Below are 22713 nucleotides of genomic sequence, written 5' to 3' on the forward strand. Positions count from 1 at the left end.
GACATGCACTTACACACGTATATGTATAAGCCTTTAGGGGTCTTATCATAATGACTTGGCCAGTGATAAGCTCGATGTGCCAGGGAGCTGAAGCCTGATATTTTATTTGAGGAACTGAGGACTGAAGCAATCATTTCTTTGATCTTACCTTTGGTTTTATGAATATTTTATATATGTACCCAGGGAAGTATTTAATGACCATCTTTTAAATATGAACATAGGGAATTTTGTGACATGTTTTTTTACATGTAGAGTTTTTTTTTACATGTAGGATTTACAGACCAAGCTTTACACCTGTACATAAAGACCTATGCTTTTTATTTGTGTCTCTACATAATATAGAAAACATTCATAAAATTAAAAATATAGCGGATTGGAGTCTACAAAGCAGACACATGCATTGTCTCAGCAAACACTTATAGCACAAGACCTCACAGTGCCCGTGGGTAGGCATTACTATTATCTTAGTTTCACAGAGAGAAGAGCAAAGCACAGATAGATACGTTAAATCTGCTCCAGAGTTGGGAGAGGAGTCATCCAAAATGTTCGACTTTAAATTTGTCTTCCTTCCCACCAAACATGCTGCTTTGTGTGGGTACCACTTGAGCGTATTAGGAGAAGAACTCTGCCATGAAACATATTCAGGCTTATATATAAAGAGTTATATGATATAGGTATGTAGTAGTAAGGTAACAAACAAAATCTAAATTTCAGAAATGTTTTGTTTTTCATTTGGCAATAAGTTTATTTCGTAGTGTGATGAGGCTTAAGCTCAGATAAACATTAGCAGAATATTGCTGAGATTTCCATTGTAAAGTTTACAATCTAAATGAATAAACAATCTGCCTGAGTATTAATACTGAGCAAAAGATTAGTCACTAAATTGCCAACACATTAAAAATACAATCTATTTTTAATGGGAAAATCAATCAATCTATCTGTCACATTCTTTTCTTTCTCCAGGGACTCAAAATGCTTCAGGAACTTTCCCTCCGACATTCTCAAAATAATGCACGTTTATACTGAGATTATGCATAGCACATTTGTTAAAAAATACCGACAAGGACTTAATTTGCAAAATACACAAATAGCTCATGCAACTAAATAACAACAAAAACCCCAAACAACCCAGTCAAAAAATGGACAGAAGATGTAAATAGACATTACTCCAAAGAAAACACACAGATGGTCAACAGACAAGTGAAAAGATGTTCAACATTGCTAACTATTAGAGAAATGTAAATGAAAACTACAATGAGGTATAACCTCACACTGGTCAGAATGGCCATCACTTAAAAGTCTACAAATAACAAATGCTATAGAGGGTGTGGAGAAAAGGAAGCCCTCCTACACTGTTGGTGGGAATGTAAATTGGTGCAGCCACTATGGAAAACAGTATGGACTTTCCTTAAGAATCTAAAAATAAAGTTGCCATATGATCTAGCAATCCCACTCCTGGGAATATAACCAGAGAAAACTCTAATTCGAAAAGATACATACACCCCTATGTTCACAGCAGCACTATTTACAATAGCCAAGTCACAGAAGCAACCTAAGTGTCCACTGACAGAGGAATGGATAAAGAAGATGCAGTACACATATATACAATGGAATACTACTCAGCCATGAAAAAGAATGAAATAATGCCATTTGTAGCAACATGGAGGGACCTAGAGATTATCATACTAAGTGCAGTAAGTCAAATATCCTATGATATCACTTATATGTGGAATCTAAAAAAATGATACAAATGAAATTATATACAAAACAGAAACAGACCCACAGACATAGAAGACAAACTTAGGGTTACCAAAGATGGAAAGGGGTGGGGAAGGGATAAATTAGGAGTTTGGAATTAGCAGATATAAACTACTATATATAAAAATATAAAGTAAATGAACAATAAGAACCGACTGTATAGCACAGGGAACTATATTCAATATCCTGTAATAAACTATAATGGAAAAGAACATGAAAAAGAGCACACACACACACACACACATATATATATATGTGTGTGTGTATGCATATGTATAACTGAATCACTTTGCTGTACACCAGAAACTAACTCAACAGTGTAAATCAACTCTACTTCAATTAAAAAAATACTCCATCTGTTGCCTCTAAGTAGGCCTGCTGCAAGGTACAGTGATGAAGTGCTCGAAGTAATTGTTTACTGCACTCAGATTCCTGGGTTAAAATCCCTTTTCCCTTGGGTAACTTTTTGTCCTCATACTTTCAGGAATTTAGTGACCGGGTGCTTCCTCTTCTCTGCCAGACTTATCAAAACATATTCTCAGGACAGACTCTGACATTCATTAATCCTAAGGTACAAATGACTGATAACAGCTTAAAGTATTTATTCCCCGATGGACATTTATGTTTTAATAAGGACCATTTTTGGTCCTTGTTTTCACAAACTCAATCAATAGAATTTCAGATACCGTGGGTAGTTTTATAATCTACTTTTTCCTGAGGTCACCTGCTTCTGCACAACTGAAAACAAGACTCTGTAAAATGTCAGAGAAACTTATCTACCCTTAACTTTTAATGATGAGCAAAATAAAATGTATATCTGCTAGATTTTCCACAGCATTAGCCTTCTTCTCTACCTCATGGCCATGCAATTTCTGACATGCACAGAAGCAATTAAATGCCATGAAGCATCCTCAAATTTTCTTTATGCTCAGCCAAACTCATATCTTCTTCCACACCTCTTAGTAAGTGTGGAGCCAGAGCCTGAAGGACGATTGCACACATTAGTCTCTTCAGAAACGATGCGCTAGCCACCATCAAAGTAATGTTTCTACCTGCATGGGGCAATCTCCACAGTCATAGTCTATGTGGGGGCTTCTCCTGTCCATTTTATCCTAGTGAGTTTTGGTTAAAACAAATGCCAAAGGAAACACAACAGGAGACACAGTGCTGAGCATTTCATTCTCCGTATCTCACAGGACCCACACAGTGAACCTGTGAGGTAGGCGGTGTCATACAGGAAATGGAGACACAGGGCAGGGATGCCACTTGCCCCAGATCACATAAGTAGGCAGCAGACAAAGGGACTGTGATCCAGGTGTGGCTGACTCCAAAGTCCTTTCCCTCAGCCTCTTCCTGGGTGCTGAAGAAGTGAGCATCGGCAGAAGGAGACAACATTTTTGCCAGGTGTTTCTAAATGGGTGCTTGCTCTCACGACCCCAGATATAGCTTTCTATTTTGATTGTTTCCTTAATTTCTTAATGAAGATCTTCTTAGCATCTTGCTCATATTTTTGGGTTAGCAGTTGTCATAATACATATTCCCTTATCATTAGACTATGAGCTCACTGAGAGCAAGGACCAAATTTTATTCCCTTTCTTCCTTCTTCCTCTTGTTTTTTTCCATTCCCACTTACCTCTGTTCTTTCCTCTCATCCTTCCTTCCTTTCTTCTACTATGGAATATAAATATATGGTGGGAACAGGACTCCAGAGCCAATGGGTTTTTAGTGGTATCTGGAACCGAAATTTCACTGTTTGCACTGCACTCTTTTATCCTTTTTGTTCCTGGAAAAGGTCCCTGAATTACTTCATGATGGTTAATATGCCACCTGCTGACCTCTCTTGCCTTTGGCCTTAAATATTTTATAGATTTATACTATGATTTGATAGAATTGGGATGCTTTTCTTTTCTTGTATTTGATATGTAAGATATATGTAATTTAATGAATATTAGGGGTTAATACTGTGGAAGAAGATGGCTCAGAATATTCCTGGGGCCAAGTTACTGGGATGGTTTTGACCCTGAAGGGAGCTTTCAGGTGTTGATTGGTTGGTGATGCACACCTAATGCACAGGAAGGACCTATAGGAGAAGATGAGATCACTAGACAAGTATTATGACATCTCCAAGTTATCCCTCCAATTAATGGTCCCCATTGCTCATAATTGGAAGGATGTCATTATGGTGATGGGGGTCACAATATTGCAAAACAGAGGAGTTTGACCTATTAAAAACTTCTCTGAAAGCCTATTCTTATGAGATGTCTGAGAGCTGATTTGCTATCTAGTCCCATGACTCTAGTGGAAACCTTCACCACATTTTCCTGATAACCACAGGGAGGTCAAAAGCACTTGGGGTATAGATGTGATGAGAGAATGGTGGTATGGTTCCATCTGTACTTATACAGTCATTCACTTAAAGGAAGTAATCAGGAATTACAATACAGGATGATCTGTAAGGATAAGTAAAGGGTTCAACATACACACATAGGATGGACACATAATTCACTTGTGTTGAGTTAAGGAAGGCTTCTGGAAGAGATGACATTTAAGCTAAGTTCCGAGGATAATGTAGGAATTAAGCAGGTGAAGGAGGAGGAATAGGGCTCAGAAAGGTGTACCAGGCTTTGAAAGGGAGTAACTGAGAGTTTAAAATAGTCCCGAGAGTCAACTGTAACAAAGAAAGAAATGAGTCCTCTGGATTTGGCAACAAAGACTTTGTAATGATCTTGGGAAGGTATTCTCATTAAAAGTAAGGAGGTGGAAGACATAGGACAATGGTTAAAGACTAAATGGCAGATGAAAGAGTGGAGGCGAATTTCTGAAAGTTTACTTATGAAGTGAATGATAGTGTTAAGAAGGTAATGCTTTTGAGGGAGTTAAAAATTTTTTTCAGCATACTTTCATTTCATATGTATTTTGTTTCATGTGTATTGGGAGGACGTAAAGACTGGGGGATTTGGACTGTTTTGAAGAGTATCATGGAGGCAGTGGACTATGGGGGTTGGGCTGGAGAGAGATGGAAGTGCAGAGAGAGAGCAGAGATGGGAGAGAGTGAAGGGCTCCGAAGATGACAAATCTCAGTAAGGTCTAAATATCTGTGGTGAGTGAGTGAGAAGGCTGCAGAGATAGAAGGGGGTGGTAGCATGTTTGAAACAGTGATTTCTGTTGTGGAACAGTCTTGAAAAGGTCCAAGGTGTGGTCCTGGGTGTTGGGGACTAAAGCAGGGCTGAATGGGTGTGGTGAAGATGAAGCTCACTGGAATTGAGGAGATCAAGGAAGAACTGCGATGTTAAGTTGTTAAAAGGTGGGTTCTCCATCGGGAAACTGAAGACACACTGGGTATTCAGAGGAGTTGAGAATGGAGAGGAAGACTATAAGGTCAAATCTTAACTAAATGTGGGAAGTGGCTGTGAGTTTTGCAGATAACTTTGAAAGAAGAGAAGTGGGCGTTACAGCTGGATGACATGAAGTGCAAAGGAACAAGATTTTTAAATGAGGGTGGAAGAATAACGTTCGAGAAGTTGTCTTTCTATGTTTGAGCTTATCTAGCACAATTTCTGGTCGCCAGCAAACGTTTGTAGAAGTGAATTAAGAAGAAGGAGTAAAAAGGTGAAAGAAACCTCAAGTGATCTGAGGAGAAGAAAGTCATAATGGAGGAAAGACCGAAATCAGTGTCAGACTAAATTAGAGAACAGATAAAAGGACAATCCATTCGTTAATAATTTCCTCCTGATTCTGGTTTATTGCCTTTTACTGCTTCTAGAAGAGAGATTAGAGAGTGCAAAGGTATTCCTTTCACATCACGTGAGTCTTGGAAAGAAACAGGTCTTATCAGTCTCTTTTAAACCTGGGGCCTGATCTTATTAAGGACACAACAACTAAGTACATAGCATCAGGCACTGATCTGAGTGCTTTACACTTTTAACCCATTTAAAATCTCCTCAGGAATGATATGAAGCCATTCAGTTCAGGAACTGATGTGGTAAAATCAAGGAAGATACGTTTTCCTGTGGATACGAGGGCTTCAGATCTTTTCAACCATGACACATGGGATGTTGTTAAGTGAAACACACTCTCATGCTAAAGTTTTGAAAGAAAGTTCAGAGAAGGAAAAAACTCACACTACACTTCAAGTAGCTTCTCACAAAGGTTCTTACATGGATAGCAGAGGAGAGGTGGGGTGGGGAGCTGTTTTCAATGACTTTCTGGTTACCTGTGGGTCCACCTCTTTCACGCTTACTCCAGAAAGCTGAGATGTATGTGAGGAAGACGGGTGTTACTTTAGGAATGTCTTTGAACTTTGTCAGACTCATAACAAACAAATGAATTATTTACAAATGTTGGTACGTTAGCTCTTATTAGAAATATCATTCATAGATTTACCATATGATCCAGCAATCCCACTCCTGGGCATATATCTGAAAAAGACAAAAACTCTAATTTGAAAAGATACATGCACCCCTATGTTCGCAGCAGCACGATTTACAGTAGCCAAGACATGGAAGCAACCTAAATGTCCATCAACAGAGGAATGGATAAAGAAGATGTGCTATATGTATATATATATAAAATGGAATATTTCTCAGCCATAAAAAGAATGTAATAACGCCATTTGCAGCAACATGGATAGACCCAGAGATTATCATACTAAGTGAAGTAAGCCAGACACAGACAAATATCATATGATATCACTTATATGTGGAATCTAAAAAATGATACAAATGAACTTATACACAAAACAGAAATAGACTCACAGACATAGAAAAGAATCTTATGGTTCCCAAAGTGGAAGGGTGGGAAGGGATAAATTAGGAGTTTGTGATTAACATAGACACACACTACTATATATAAACTAGATAAACAGCAAGGACCTACTGTATAGCACAGGGAACTATATTCAATATCTTGTAATAATCTAAAATGGAAAAGAATCTGAAAAGAATATATATAGGGCTTCCCTGGTGGCGCAGTGGTTGAGTGTGTCCACCTGCCGATGCAGGGGACGCGGGTTCGTGTCCCGGTCCGGGAGGATCCCACATGCCGCAGAGCGGCAAAAAAAAAGAAGCATCACTCCCACATAGTCACCCCTTCTCCCCCAACCAACTGCATCTCATCCACGTATCTGTCACATGTTGGGGTCATGTTAGGAACATCTGCCTTAGATCATCAATACACAATCCTTCTGTTTGTGCATACCTTTTCTGAACTTTTTTTTTCTTCAAAAGGATAGGAATAGAGCAGGCATATGAAAACACTCTTCTCATGTTCTTTGAGGCATTCAGCTACAGCACTCTCACTCTTGTTCTCTCTCCATAAAAATAATTAAGTATATGGCAGTTGAAGATAATAGGTGGCAAACTCCATGCAAAATTAGACCTTCTTGTGCATTTTCCTATGAAAATAAACTACTTTTCCAACTGTACCCCTGTCAGATTCCAAAACCTACCCTGTTTTCCGTGTTCTGGCTGCTTTCTCAGACATCTTTGCACTGGCCAAGAAGGTTTATCAGTCTCTTTCTTAATATTGGGTTATAATGGTGAGGTTGTAGGGGGGCCACAGGAGTTGTGGCAGGGATCAGAGGGAGGAATGGGGACTTGAGGCATTATGCCTGTAAAACGCCTGCCTTACTCTTTGCCTCTGATGGGGACTGTGTGTATAACAACAAAATATCAGAAAGAGAAATTAAGGAAGCAACCCTGTTTACCATCACATCAAAAAGAATAAAATACCTAGGAATAAATCTACCTAAGGAGTCAAAAGACCTGTACTCCGAAAACTATAAGACGCTGATGAAAGAAGTTGAAGATGACACAAACAGATGGAAAGGTATACCGTGTTCTTGGATTGGAAAAATCAATATTGTCTAAATGACTACACTACCCCAGGCAATCTACAGATTCAATGAAATCCCTGTCAAATTATCAATGGCATGTTTTGCCGATCTAGAACAAAAATTTTTAAAATTTGAATGGAAACACAAAAGACCCAAATAGCCAAAGCAATACTGAGAGAGAAAGAGCTGGAGGAATCAGGCTTTCTGACTTCAGACTCTAGTACAAAGCTATAGTCATCAAAACAGTATGGTACTAGAACAAAACAGAAATATAGATCAATGGAACAGGACAGAAAGCCCAGAAATAAACCCACACACCTATGGTCAATAAATCTATGACAAAGGAGGCAAGAATATACAATGGAGAAAAGACAGTCTCTTCAATAAGTGGTGCTGGGAAAACTGGACATCTATATGTAAAAGAATGAAATTAGAATATTCTCTAACATCACATACAAAAATAAACTCAAAATGGACCTAAATATAAGACAGGATACTATAACACTCCTAGAGGAAAACAGAGGCAGAACACTCTTTGACATAAATCAGAGCAATATCTTTTTAGTTCCGTCTTCTAGAATAAAGGAAATAAGAACAAAAATGTTAAAATGGGACCTAACTAAACCTAAAAGCTTTTGCACAGCAAAGGAAACCATAAACAGAATAAAAAGCCAACCCACGGAATGGGAGAAAATATGTGCAAATCATGCAACCAACAAGGGATTAATATCCAAAATATAAACAGCTCATACAGCTCAATATCAAAAAACCCAATCAAAAAATGGGCAGAAGATCTAAACAGACATTTCTCCAAAGAAAACATACAGATGGCCAAGAGACACATGAAAAGATGCTCAACATTGCCAATTATTAGAGAAATGCAAATCAAAACTACAGTGAGGTATCACCTGACATGGGTCAGAATGGCCATCACCAAAAAGTCTACAAATAATAAGCACTGGAGAGGGTGTGAGAAAAAGGGACCCTCCTATACTGTTGTTGGGAATGTAAGTTGTTACAGCCACTATGGAGAACAGTATGGAGTTTCCTTAAAAAACTAAAAATGGAGGTACCATATGATCCTGCAATCCCACTCCCAGGGATATATCCAGAGAAAACCATAATTCGAAAAGATACATGCACCCCAATGTTCATTGCAGCATTATTTACAATAGCCAAGACATAGAAGCAACCTAAATATCCATCAACAGATGAATAGAGACGAATAGATAAATATACATACACAATGGAATATTACCCAGCCATAAAAAAGAAATAATGCCATTTGCAGCAACATGAATGGACCTAGAGGTTATCATACTAAGTGAAGTAAGCCAGACAAAGATAAATACAATATGGTATCGCTTATATGTGGAATCTAAACAAAATGAGACAAATGAACTTATACACAAAACAGAAATAGACCCACAAATGTAGAAAACAAACTTATGGTTACCAAAGGGGAAGGGTGGGGGAAAGGATAAATTAGGCGTTTGGGGTTAACATATATACACTACTATATATAAAATAGATAACCAAAAAGGATCTACTGTATAGCACAGGAAACTATAATCAATATTTTGTAATAACCTATAATGGAAAAGAATCTGAAAAAAATGTATGTATGAATAACTGAATCACTTTGTTGTACACCTGAAATTAACACAACATTGTAAATCAACTATACTTCAACTAAAACAATTTTTTGATGAGAACATAAGACAATTCCACTGTCTTAGCAAATTTCAGTTGTATAATACAGCGTTATTAGCTGTAGTCACCATATTATACATTAGATCTCAGACCTTATTCATCTCATAACTGAAAGTTTATACTTTTTACCAAGTTCTCCCTATTTCCCCCACCCTCCAGCCCCTGGCAACTACTTTTTTACTCAGTTTTAATGATTTTGTCTTTTTTTTTGAAAGATTCCAAATAAAAGTGATACCATGCAGTATTTATCTTTCTCTTCTCCCTTATTTCATTTAGCATAGTGCCTTCTAGGTCCATCCATATTGTCACAAATGGCAGGATTTCTTTTCTATGGTTGGATCATATTCCATTGTATATATATCACATATTCTTTACCTATTCACCTGTTGACGAACACTTAGGTGGTTTCCATATCTTAGATGTTGTGAATAATGCTGCAATGAACATGGGAGTGCAGATATCTCTTCCATACCGTTTTCTTTGCATACATACCCAGAAGTAGGATTGCCAGATCCTTTGGTCTAACTGCACTGATAATATTAATAAGAGCCTGGATGTTCCTCACTGAGTGAAAAGCTCTGGGGGTAGGAGTGGACTGCATATGTAATTGAATCTCTGCTTCAGCAAGACTTGTAAGAGAGTTTTGCTGCAAGGTCACATTATATGCTGTTCACAGAAATGTGGTGTGAATCTGTAATGTAGCTGCATGAAGCAGAGGTAGATGAAGGTTGGTACTAAAATTTAGTTTTTCTTCATTTTCACAGTGGAACTCTTGATTAAAGGACACACATACCCACAATCAGTATAACTGCATTTGACAATTTATTTGGGCTTTATGCATAACCACTATTCTCTTTCCTGATCTTCCTCCTTCTTTTGGAGGTGTGGGATTGTGGCAATCTATCTGAACACCTAGATTTGTGCCTGATATTGGCAAACAGCATATCTAAATTGTGTCTCGGTCATTACACTAAAGATAGATGTCAGATTTCTTAGCAAGCCTTTTCTCCTATTCTCAAGGAGAAATAGAAGGTGGACTGACAATTTCATTTCTACACAACAGTAACTGTAAGGTTAACCCTTACTTCTGTTTCTTTTCACTGATCACCATAGATCATCATTTTGTCATCATTCTCTTTGTGGAATTTTGTCCCCTAACATTTGTCTATATAAAAGCATTCATTTCCTCCAATGTCTCTTTTCTTCATATTTTTAATAGCAAATTATCAAACTTCAGTCAACTATTGCCCTTTCATGTACATATGGAGACCCACATCTATGCAGCATGCAGGGTAATTTAGTTTTACAGACATGTCTTGCTTATAGAACCCATCGTAGACATTTTTCATCTCTGTATCTCTATTGCCAAGATTAAACTTTATTCAACACTCTGGAAATAGATAAATAATAGAACAGTTTTTTTTAAAAAATCTTCAAAATTTTTTAATGCAATATGGATTGGAAAAATTTGGAGAGGCAGAGATAAGAAGCAAGAAACCCCAATAGATAATATTTGTGACTTTTTTAGATTGACAGAACACATAATTTATATTTATAACACCACTCTCTTTGCTATAAAATACTAGATGCTATCATGAGATGAGCTCAAAAATGTACAAACAGAATGAAAGTTCACAAGGAAAATGCACATATGAAAATTCATTAATGTGTTGAGAGATAGCTTAATTATGGTATGTTATATTTTATTAAAGCCTCTATCTGGGGATATGGATGTGGAATTTCCTTCCTGAGTTTTCTATTTACTTCAATCACCTGAATGGAAAGCATAGGATGTAATATTTTATGTTTTTATTCCATAGCTAGCGGATTTATTCTTCTGCTTTGCTAAGTACTAGCTCAAATAATATCATTAGAGTAATAATGTAGGGGCTGCAGTACTCAGTCTGGGATGTCCACAGTCTGGTTCAAGTGAGTCTCTTAAACATTTCTGGGTTGATGGTCAATTCTATCATCACGCATTGAGACCTGCTCTGAACGATACCTAGAACTGGAGAGGTACCAAAGTTAAATAAGATCAGATGCCTGTCATCAGGGATCCTACAATTAAACATGCAAAAATAATATAAGTCAGGATGCAACTTAGGCTTAGTGATGGAAGTACAAAAACAGTACAGTAGAAAGACTGTGGAGGGGATGGGTGAAGATGGAGAAAGCATTTTTTTTGGGGGGGGTTTACCCTATAGCTTAAAATAATCATATAGATTTTTCCCTTAAAGGTGGGAAATGTTACTGGTTTTGACTTGGGAGGGGAGAAGTTAGGGTATGAAATAGGAATCTTTAGCTTGAGGTCTTTTTGTTGGCTCAAGCACATTTTTTTGTTCCTCTTCAGGCTTCAGGAAACAATGATTTCAGACAGGATAACCAAAACTGGGCTGGCCTGTGTAAGGTAGAGGATTGGGCGAGTCCCTCCATCTATGCCTCGCTGGCTACTTCTCCAACACCTGTCATGTCAGCAAGAAGCCAGGAGCTGCTTCAGAAGCACGACCAAACCCTCACATTTCCAGCAGACCAGCTTCTGCTTTTTTCACGGCACACTAATTTGGAAAATCTGATAATTATCCAAACTGCATTTTCAATATGGGCTGAGATGGAAACTGTGTATCTATCTTAACAAAACTGCAACTGCATTTCAAATTCTACCTTGTGTGGAGGCTCTTTCAATACACACCTAAACAAATAAAGGAACTGGTAGATTTGGGGTTTCCTTTTTTTCCCTTTTCTTTTGATAGCTTCTACCAAGTCCTTTTCTTGTTAATTTTGTCAGCTAGTTGCTACTTAAAGCTGACTTCCACAGAGATGTGTGTATTTGCAGGTCGGCTTCATCAAACATTTATTGTTCAATACTGTGACAGCTGGTAGCAGGCATACATACTCTTTCCTTGTTTGGTTTTCTGATAAAACCTGTCAAGTCCTGGTTGACTATAACTGAATTTGTCACCCTCTCAGCAAGGCTATACCTCTTCTGACTATGAAATAAAACAATAAAACAACATTTCTAACCCCTCTCTGCCACCCCCTCCCAATTCGACAAGCAAATAGGGGAAGAGTAGGTTTTCACCAGACTAACACCAACGAAGTTCACTGTGGATGAAAAATTCTCACGTATCTAAAAACCTAAGGATCACTTTTGTGAGGGCTCTTGCTCAGGAGACGATGGAAGATGTAGAGAAGGTCACAGAACAAGACTACTGGGCCTGTGCACAGTTCAAACTGAGCATCTAAAATCCATCAATTCAGGAAACACATCATCTTAACCAGATCTTTGGTGCCCTGCGGGGCACCCTCCCTCCTTTCCTTTCCTTCTTCTTAATATTTTTTCATTCTACAAAATGGAGAAACTAACAACTGCCATGTTCATCTCAAGGGATATCAAATGAGTTGATTTAGCAAAAGAAAGTTTTAAATCATAAAACCTATTCAAATGTTTTTTATTAACTATTATTATTTATGATTAGTCTAGGAAGAAAGTATTAGTAATAGAAGAGGATTTCATTTTTAACATAAAGACTGACTGGAAGAAGGCTGAAGACGAAGTATGAAATCATTATATGAAGATGACATTGAAGGTTATAACAGCAATTACTGATTTAGTATGGTAATAATCTGCTGAAAAAAAACCAACCTAAATAACTCAGGACCATAACACCATAGAAATTTAATTCTTGTTAATGTGTCTGGGTTGAAGAAGATGGCTGTGCCCTGCTCAGCATCCATGAATGGAGGCTGTGCTATCTTCAGTGCATAGCTCCTGTGATCACCCCAAGTATTTGCCTTCCTCTGGTAGATTGCTGAAGAGAAGGTGTGGAGAAAGACATGGAATGTTTATATGTTCTATCACTGAGAATGATGTATCTCACTTCCACCTATATTCCATCAGCCAGAACACAGACATATGCTTACACTCAACAGCAATGGGGTTCGGAAATATAGTTCAGCGTCAGGCACAGGGCAAAAGGGAAATATGTGTGATGATTAGCTACCCCGTCTCTGCCATAATTATCCATTCTTTCTCTTTTCAGATTGCTTTATTTCCTTTGATACATTTTTAAGTTTACTGACTCATTTCTCTGTCATTCCAATTTTCTTTAAGCACATTCAGTAAAAATTTTATTTCAGATTTTTTTTTTCAGTTCTAGGGTTTACATTTACTTTCTTTTTAATAGTTTCTACTTCTTGGCTTAGAATTCCTTTTTCATTTATTGTGAACATATTTTCCTTAACATCCTTGAACATAGTTACAACACTTTCTGGTCTATTGCTTAAAACCACTGCTTATTAATTCCAATATCTAGGACATACCTGGACTGATCTTTGTTGATTGTATTCTCTCTTGAGAAGGGGCCATACTTTCTTGTTTCTTTACATATTGAGTAATTTTGGATCATATTCTGTGCCTTGGGAATGTATGGACACTCTGGTTCCCATTATTTATCTGAAGAGTGTTGATATTTTTTGTTTTAGCATACAATTAAGTTGTTTGAACTCAAACCACAGACTCTCTCTTGCAGAGAACTCAAAATGTCAGTTCAGTTCTTTGATCCTTACCTGGGCTATTTTGAGTCTGTCCTGCACATGCATGATTAAGGCTTAGCTAAAGATTTGGGCAGGGCTTATACACAAATATTTGGGGTTTCATCCCTCTGGCTTCTCCAGGATACCCCTTACTTTCCAATGATTATGGTTGCCCAGATCTCTATCCTCTGGTTTTTTAGGCAGAAAAAACTGCAAGTTTTATATTGGAGTTTTGGCTTCCCCACATGATGGTAACTGTACCCTTCTCCAAAGCTAAAAGCTGAAAAAATGGGAAACTCACCCTGTGCAGTTCCTTTCTTTCAAGTGTTGACTTTCTCTAGAAGCTGTATTCTTGTTCACTCTTCAGTGCATTTACATAGTTGAATTTTATAGTTTGACCAGAGTTTATAGTTTTTATCTGGGAGAAGGGGCAGTTCGGTGTCAATCTGGGAAGAATTTAGTTGTGCTCAAAGCAGAACTTGCCACTCTTATTACTCACTGACATATTTATTATACTGAGGGTTTCATGGGTCAACATTCTGATTTTACCTGATGTTGACCTAAATTGTCAAAATGTGTTTACACAGTCATTTTCTTTTGGTTGCTTTCAAATGGCTCCTGTTATTCTGGCTCCTCAGTGTTTTATTTGAACAGCGTAATAGAAATGATTGAAAATATAAATAATACTCTATTAACTGTTTCACAGGGGTCTTTCTCACAAACTGTAATTTTTCGCACATAAAACATAACTTTAGAGATTAGGTGAGAAAAAAAGTTGAAAACATCTACCTTCTCTTGTAGCAAATTCTCTGTGGTTGTTGATTCAACAATCATTCTACAAATTGAAAAGAGTGTGTTTAGTGGTCCCAGATTAAGGACATATTTTTCAATTTAAAAAGTTTTCTTAGCTTTATACAGAGTTTTAGAAGGCGCAGCATCTTCAGGATTTGCTTTTTATTTGTACTTTTGCACAAATAAATGTTAGAAACATTTATGGTTATAATTAAGTTTGGGCAGACATTACTTTGTGAACCGCAAAGAATAATACTCATTTGTAAACCACTTTACTGAGTCAGCTAATGTTGCAGCTGGAGCAAGAGGCTCAGAATTTACAAAACAAATAAATAAATAAATAATGAGTCAAACACTATTGTGTCCTTTTATACCTGTCTTATCAGGCATCAGTGGAATCATCCTTCCTGGGCTGCTTGCCCGACATGGAGACTGAATTATTTTAACAAAAGTAGATTGCAAACATTGCATATAGACTGGTCAAGAAGGTACATTCCTTAATCCTTAAAATGCCTACCTTCCGGCTGCTTTCCCAAATTAGGTAGAAAATACATATATCAGAATCGGCTTGATCTCTGTACCAGTGATCTGGCTGGGAAAAAGGTACGCATTCCTTTTGGCCTTAGGATGCCTTTAGTTTTCTAGTCCCTTCCCTTCAAACTTTCTAGTTATTCCTTAAAATGTCTATTCACTTCACTTCACTGCACACTTGCTCCTCAATCCACTGCAAGCTATCTTCTTCCCTTTACATGCTCTAAGAACTGATAAATTCACCATGGCTTCTTAAATTATTTCTAACTACCATTTTGATATTCATTACTGGCGGATCCCACACTTGCAAATCTGCCTACTTGCTAAAATCGATCTGTAACCCCAGATCACACTCGTGGCACTTTCACGGTCATGAGGAGAGTGGTGAAAATTTTGAGGCACTCAACATGTATGTTCCTAGCTGAGGTCTTACAAGACAATGCTCTGCTTTCTTGTTTCAGTTTTCATATTGTAAACAAGTATCCTTTCCACAGTCAATTTAGTGCCATATTTTTTGCATTTCTGTGCTTCTTGCTGGTGATTTCAATGTTCAAAATGACCCCAAAGCATAGTGTTGAAGTGCTATCTAATGTTCGAAGAGCAAGAAGACTCTGATGTGCCTTTTGCAGAAAATGTGTTCTTTCGGGCATGAGATATAGTGCTGTTGATCATGAATTCAATGCTAATTCATCAACAATATATATATTAAATAAGGTATCTTCAAATAGAAACACACATAAAACAAAGTTATGTATTTATCGGCTGATGAAAATGTTGTGACCAGAGCAATGGTTCAGGATTCTCTAACTCAATGTTAGTGGTGACTTACTAGACTATAACTACAGTGAATAACCAGAACCAACTGTACTTCATTTTTTTCTCCTTTGCAGGTATCTCTCCCTTAATCTATCCTTCAAACTTTCATGCCTCTTGGTTGGTTTTACACTTATAGTTTTAAGAACAACCCTCATCCCCAAATCTCTCAATTCTTCATTTTCAGCTTCCCAAACTTCAAGTGTCTACAGCCAAGGATCTACTAGATTCTTATATTCAGGTGTCCCACAGACAACTCAAACTCAAATTATCCCACAAATTCATCATTGTTCTCCATCACCAACTTTTTCTTCTTCTATGTTCTCTATTGTTATTTATGCCACTCAGGTGTCTAAACTAAAAATGGGAACTTTTTCACGTTTCCTGTCTCTCTTTCACCCTAACATTGAACCAAGCCTTAACACTATTACATTCTAAGTTTTTCTCAAATTTATCATATTTTTTCCATTTCTACAACCACTGCTGACCATTATCATTACTTATTAGGTCAAAACTGGTGAAATATTTAAAATTATACTTTAAAAAGTCATTTTAATAGGACCATAAAAATTCATATTAATTATAAATATGAAATTCACATTAATCAGTCTTTTAGCATTAGACTATAGGGTCCAGGCTTTTCTTATTGTTGTTATCATTTTTAATTTAAAGCTGCGGAATGGAATCCCTTGTCATCTTTCTTGTATAAACTATATCCGTAATGCATTTCGATGATTTCAATTTTCTTCAAAGATAAGTCATTATTTAACTATATTTACAAAGCATGGCCCCTGCAGGCATTTTGTTTAGATCCTTGATTTTGTTTAGTTCTGAGGATATGTTAATATTCCCTTTCCTGATCTGGATGCCGGTTACACAAGGTGTGTTCACCTTAAATTAACTTAGCTGCAAAACTTCAACGTGTACATTTTTGCGTATATATGTTTTACTTTAAGATTAAAGAAAAATACAGTTCAAAGTAATTACAGTAAGCTTAGAGGATAGATAGAACACTGTGGGTCAAAGCAGAAATCTGATAATATAGGATTTGAGGTATGAACTGAAGAAGGGGAAGGATTTGGAAAGGCAGAGAAGGAGGAAGAGGAGGCATATGGTGTGAGAAAGGAGACAGAGGTGGGAGTGTATACAAGGTACAAGGGGGAGAAAATAAGGAGGCCAGTGGGTGTGGCAAAAAGAATCCATGAGGAGGATCACCAGGAAATAAGCTTACAGAGGAAGGAAGAGCTCATATTAATTAATAACACTGAAGGATAGTTTAAACTAAGAAATAAAATCCCAAGAAAACAGAAAAAAATTGCTCTCCAGGGAATGTTTCTTATTTCCTGGACCTCACAAAACATATGTAATGGAAAAGCATTATAACGAATGAGGCTATATCAAATTTGTTGCAAATTTTACTTTCCAAGTACAATTTTAATTGTCCAAGGAACTGGGCGTTGATGAAATCTGATGTTTAAGCATGTGCATTTATTATTTGCTCAAGTTTTAAACATTCTCTTGAAATAATTTTTATAACTGACATGTGTCAAGATAATTTTAAATCATACAACTGGGAAGCGAAAAATAAAAACGAAACAAAGGCAACAAACACCACTTATTAGCTGACAATTCATCTGGGAAGTTTTGTGTTTGTGAAAATGGGGGAGGGTTACACTGGAAGTGTTTTTGCCAGCTGACTACAGCAGCACTTACTTCCATAAATATCATATAATATAATCTGTACAGTCTCTAAAGAATTTCGAGCACTCAGAAATGGCTTGCACATTCCAAGCTTTTGTCACATGAGACAGGTGTTGTGCTATGAATGCAGCACCATTTTGGTATGAAAACTGTCACTTACTGGGAGTATATCTGTAATAAAAAGGGCTTTTCCCACATGAAAGCACATCTTTAAAGTTCCATTTCTCCCCAAATGTAGATGCACTGGGGGTCTCGTACGTGCTCTTTACAGTTGAATTACTCCATATTGTATTTCCTCAAGAAAATCCCAGTCGCCCTCCTTCCCCTTCCTTATCCAATTCCTGATGTAATATTGCCCTTTGGCAATTGGTTCTGAAACTCTGAACTGCTGCTTGACTTACATGCCATAATTATCAAAATAGACGTATCGTCAGAGGGAAAATTCAGGGACTGATCCTAAGACTAAGATTAATGAAGACTAGTAAGGTGGCTAATTTTCCCTTGGTAAATACTTTCTTAAATTAAAAGATATTTTCGGAGTCTGAATTATCTGGATAATTTCATACTTCAAATGACTCCCAAATAGCCGTACTTGACTTCACAACTCCTTCCCCACTTCTAGGTCTGCATCTCCAATGGCTTGCTGAACATCTCTACAAATGTTGGTTGACCACCTACCATTTGCAGAGTGCTATGCTGGAATTTCCAGAAAAGAACACATAATAAATTATGATTCATGTCTGAAAGCATCTTACAGCCTATTTTGTAGCGCTACAACAAATGCACAGCAGAATGTAAGTGCAATATTGGAGCAGCAACCGATTATTGTTGGAGTCCAGATGATGAACCAATAAATAAATATATGATATTTCATGTGCTGAACATGCAGTGGAGAAAAATGTAAGCAGAGTAGGTGGGGGAGGAAAGTGGCGAGATGGGTGAGATTTTGATAAGGTAGTCAAGGAAGTTTCCTCTGATAAGATTGTATCTGAGCAAGATTTGTGAGAAGTGGGAGTACACAATGTGGGAAGAGCATTTCAGGCAGAGAGAGCAGCTAGGTCAGAAACCCTGGATGAGGAGTATATATTATACATACGCTGTGTACACATATAATGTATATATATTTTTTTTTTAATTAATTTTTATTGGAGTATAGTTGATTTACAATGGTGTGTTAGTTTCAGGTGTACAGCAAAGTGAATCAGTTATACAAGTATATATTTTAAAAATTAACTGATACTTATATAGTACTTACTATATGTTATATATTGTCCTAAATGATTTACAAATATTGAATCATTTAATCATTACAAAATAACCCAAGTTTTCTCAACCACAGAACTATTGATATTTTGAGTAAGACAATTCTTTTTTTGTGGGGGCTATTCTATGCATTATAGGATGTTCAGTAGTGCCTCTGGACTCTACCCACCAGATGCTAGTAGCACCTCCCAAGTTGTGGCAATCAAAAATGTCTCTAGACGTTGCCAGATGTCTCCTAGGGGCAAAATCATCCCCCACTGAGAACGACTGATGTAACTCTATGGATAGGTTCTGTTATTTCTGATCATAGATAAAGAAACTATACATAGAGAAAGTAACCTGGCCAAGAGCATGCATCTAGGAAGTGGAGCTGGAATTCAAACCCAAGATAATAGTCCTGGCAATCATACCGTTAACTGCCATAGGTAGTTATTAGTTATTAGGTTATTTTCTGGGAACAAAAATAAATTTTGAAGTAGTTGAAGAAGGATTAGCAATGGGGGTGGGTGCGGTAGTACGAAGATGAGGCCAGAGAGGAGCAAGGGGTGAGCTTATGTTTTAAGGACTTTGCTTTTGAAAGTTTGAGCAGAGGACTGATAAGATCTGATTTATGTCTTAAAATGACCTCTTTGCAGTCTTATGGAGAGTAGGCTATGGGTGAGCAACAACAGGAGACTAGTGGGAGATTCCTGCACCAGTCCCGAGGAGAGATGGCAGTGGTATGGAGTAGTGTGGTAGAGATGGAGGTGGTTGGAAATATCATTCTAGTCTGATTCTAGAAATATTCTGAAGGTAGATCTGACAGGATTTGCTGATGGAGTTATGTTCTATGACTGAAAGAGAGGAGTGAAGAAAGCTACCAAGGATTTTAGCCTGAGCTACAGAAAGAATGGACTTGCCAATTACTGAGCAGGGAAGACAGGTGGAGGCTCAGTTTCAGGTCAAGGGGGCATTGGAATCATGAGTTCTTTTCAGTACATAGTAAGTTTAAGATGGTTACCAGACATTCAGATGGAAAGGTTGAGTAGATGGCTGTATATATGGGGCTGCTGTTCGAAGATAAAACCCTTGGAGTTATCAGCATAGAGGTGACCTTTAGATCCATAATACAGGATGATATCATCAAGGGAATTACCAAAGATTTATATGAGAAGTTCAAGGACTGAGCCTGGAGACCTTTCAGTGTTCACAGATCAGGAAGATGAGGAAAGGAGGAGATAAATAAGACTATAATGGATTTCCCAATGCACAAGGAGGAGAACCAGGGAAAAGTGAAACAAAACAAGCCAAGTGAAGAAAGGATTTCAAGGAAAAGAGGGTGATTAATTGCTTCAAATGCTGTTGCTACATCTTATTAAGATGAGGTCAAAAGAGTGTTCATTAGATCTGACAATGTAAAGATCAATGGTGAACTTGACAAAAGCTATCTGTACAGTGGTAGGGATGAAAGACTAATCAGTGGTGTTTCAAGAAAATGGGGAAAAAGAAAGTAGGAAAGCTACATGGCTGTGTATATATATATACACACACACACACACACACACACACACACACACACACACACACATACCTCTTTCAAAGAGTTTGGCTATAAAGAGGAGCAGAGAAATGGAGTGGTAGTTGAAAGGAAATGTTGGAGCAAATTTTTTTCTTTTGGATGATTTATAGAATGTTTCATGCTGATGAGAATGAGTCAATAGAGAGAGAAAAATGATGTACAGAAGAGAGAGGATAAAATTGCTGGAGGGGTGATTTGAATAGGAGAGAGGAAATGGGATCAGTGCAGAATGGGGGAGATTATATATAAAAAGGAGCAGAGACAACTTATCTACAGGAATAGGACAGTAGATGGCAGAGAAAGTGGGGGCAGATGGAGGAGGACTGGTAGACATAATGGTGGGAATATGTAGAAGTTCTGTTTTTATATTTCAGAGAAATAGGAAGTAAAAACATTAACTGATTGAAGAAGGAGAAGGGGGTGACAGAAGTTTGAAGAAAGAAGGGAAACTATAAACTAATGGTCTAAAAGCTTGGGAGAGAGAATAAAATAAAGAAACTAGTAGTGTTGCTGGGCAGCAATAAAGATCCTTTTAAGGTGTATGTCATGAATTTAAAGAGAAACCCTTCAGCATAGTTGTAGGTTTATCTCCAGCCCGTATTCATCCACCTGGGCATAGGTCCACAGAAGACAAAGGGAGGGGAACAAACAAGATTTTAGTTTAGCTAGAAGAGTATTGAGCAAAGGAGAGATTTAATAACAGATTTATAACCTAAGTTGGGAGTCAGAGGACATGTAGGGACACGCAGTCAGAGCAGGGGTACAATTTGAACTGTAGGTCTCTTTGTGACTGAGGAATTGTTGGATTTGAGGTATAAGATGGAGCGAGCCTGGAAATTAGGAGTTAGAAGCCAGAGGTCATGGACAAGTGCAGTGTAGGGAGTAATCACTGAAGAGAACCCATGACTGGAATGATTGTCTATGTGCATACTGAAGTAACAAGGAGCTATGACAAGAACACTGGAGATAGTGGTAGCCAGCCATGTCCTAGAATGTCCAGAGGCATAAATCAAGAGGATGAAAACGTGTTGGAAATCTGTAAGATTTTAACCTTACAGTGCTATTGGTGGGTGTACGTAGGTACACATTAACTATTAAAACATACAGAAAGTGACAGAAAACAAGCAAAGCAGAAAATATCAAAATGATCTGCTTAAGAACAAAATCTAAAAAATGTTAACATTTTGCTTCAGACTTTTTTCTTTTTGTAATGAAATACAACATTATAGGTATAGTTGAATCCCCTTGTCCTTTCCAATTCCCTTTCCTTTCCCAAGCCTCTTTCTCCCCTCCCTTCCCTGAAGGTGGCTTGCATCCAAGTCTTCAGAAGTTGTCAACACATACGTTAACAATAGACAGTGCTGATTAAAATAAATAAAATGTGTCATACTGCAAGGGTACTCAACATTTTCCTATATTAATATAATTAATTTCATTAATATCAACTGCTGTGTAATAAATTTTTAATTGAAAATTATGTGAGTATAGTAGTTTTTCCATCTCAACGAACATTTAGGTGGTTCCACCATTCTGTAATTACCTACAATGCTGCTGTGCACTCAGTCATGTTTCCTTGTGCATGTACGTAAGCGTCTATCTGGTATATACTTAGAAGTGGAATTGCTGCATTGTAAGGGATAAAATTTTCGCCACTATTAGATAATGGCAAATTGCTCTCTGAAGCAGTTTGCCCATTTATACTCTCTCTTGAAGTGTACAGATTTCCCATCTCCACATTCCATGCCGACACGTGGTATTTCCAAACCTTTAAATTTTTGCCAATCTGATGCATACAATGGGGGAAGAGGCAATACCCAATGAGATATCTGAGAGTTTTTGATAATGGAGAAAGATATGTAAATCCTTAGATTTCGTATTCACAGTAAATAAAGCCTAAGTGGAATTCAGGAAACAAAATCTATATATGTTAAATTTTTAGGGATAACCACTAAAAGACTAAAAAAAGGTTGTATAACTTACAACTAGTCTAGGGAGAAAACATTGTAAATGTAAACTTATTTACCTTTTCAAGGTATTCAATAATAACAGAACTAAAATAAATTTTTAGCAAAGCAAGATCTGAGAGGATTTACCACCAACCAACCCACATTAACAGACATTCTAAAAGATTCATTCAAAAAGAAGGAAAGTGGGCTTCCCTGGTGGCGCAGTGACTGAGAGTCCGCCTGCCGATGCAGGGGACACGGGTTCGTGTCCC

Source organism: Neophocaena asiaeorientalis, unplaced genomic scaffold (genome assembly GCF_003031525.2).
Source record: "Neophocaena asiaeorientalis asiaeorientalis breed wild unplaced genomic scaffold, Neophocaena_asiaeorientalis_V1.1 scaffold249, whole genome shotgun sequence".
NCBI lineage: Eukaryota > Metazoa > Chordata > Mammalia > Artiodactyla > Phocoenidae > Neophocaena > Neophocaena asiaeorientalis.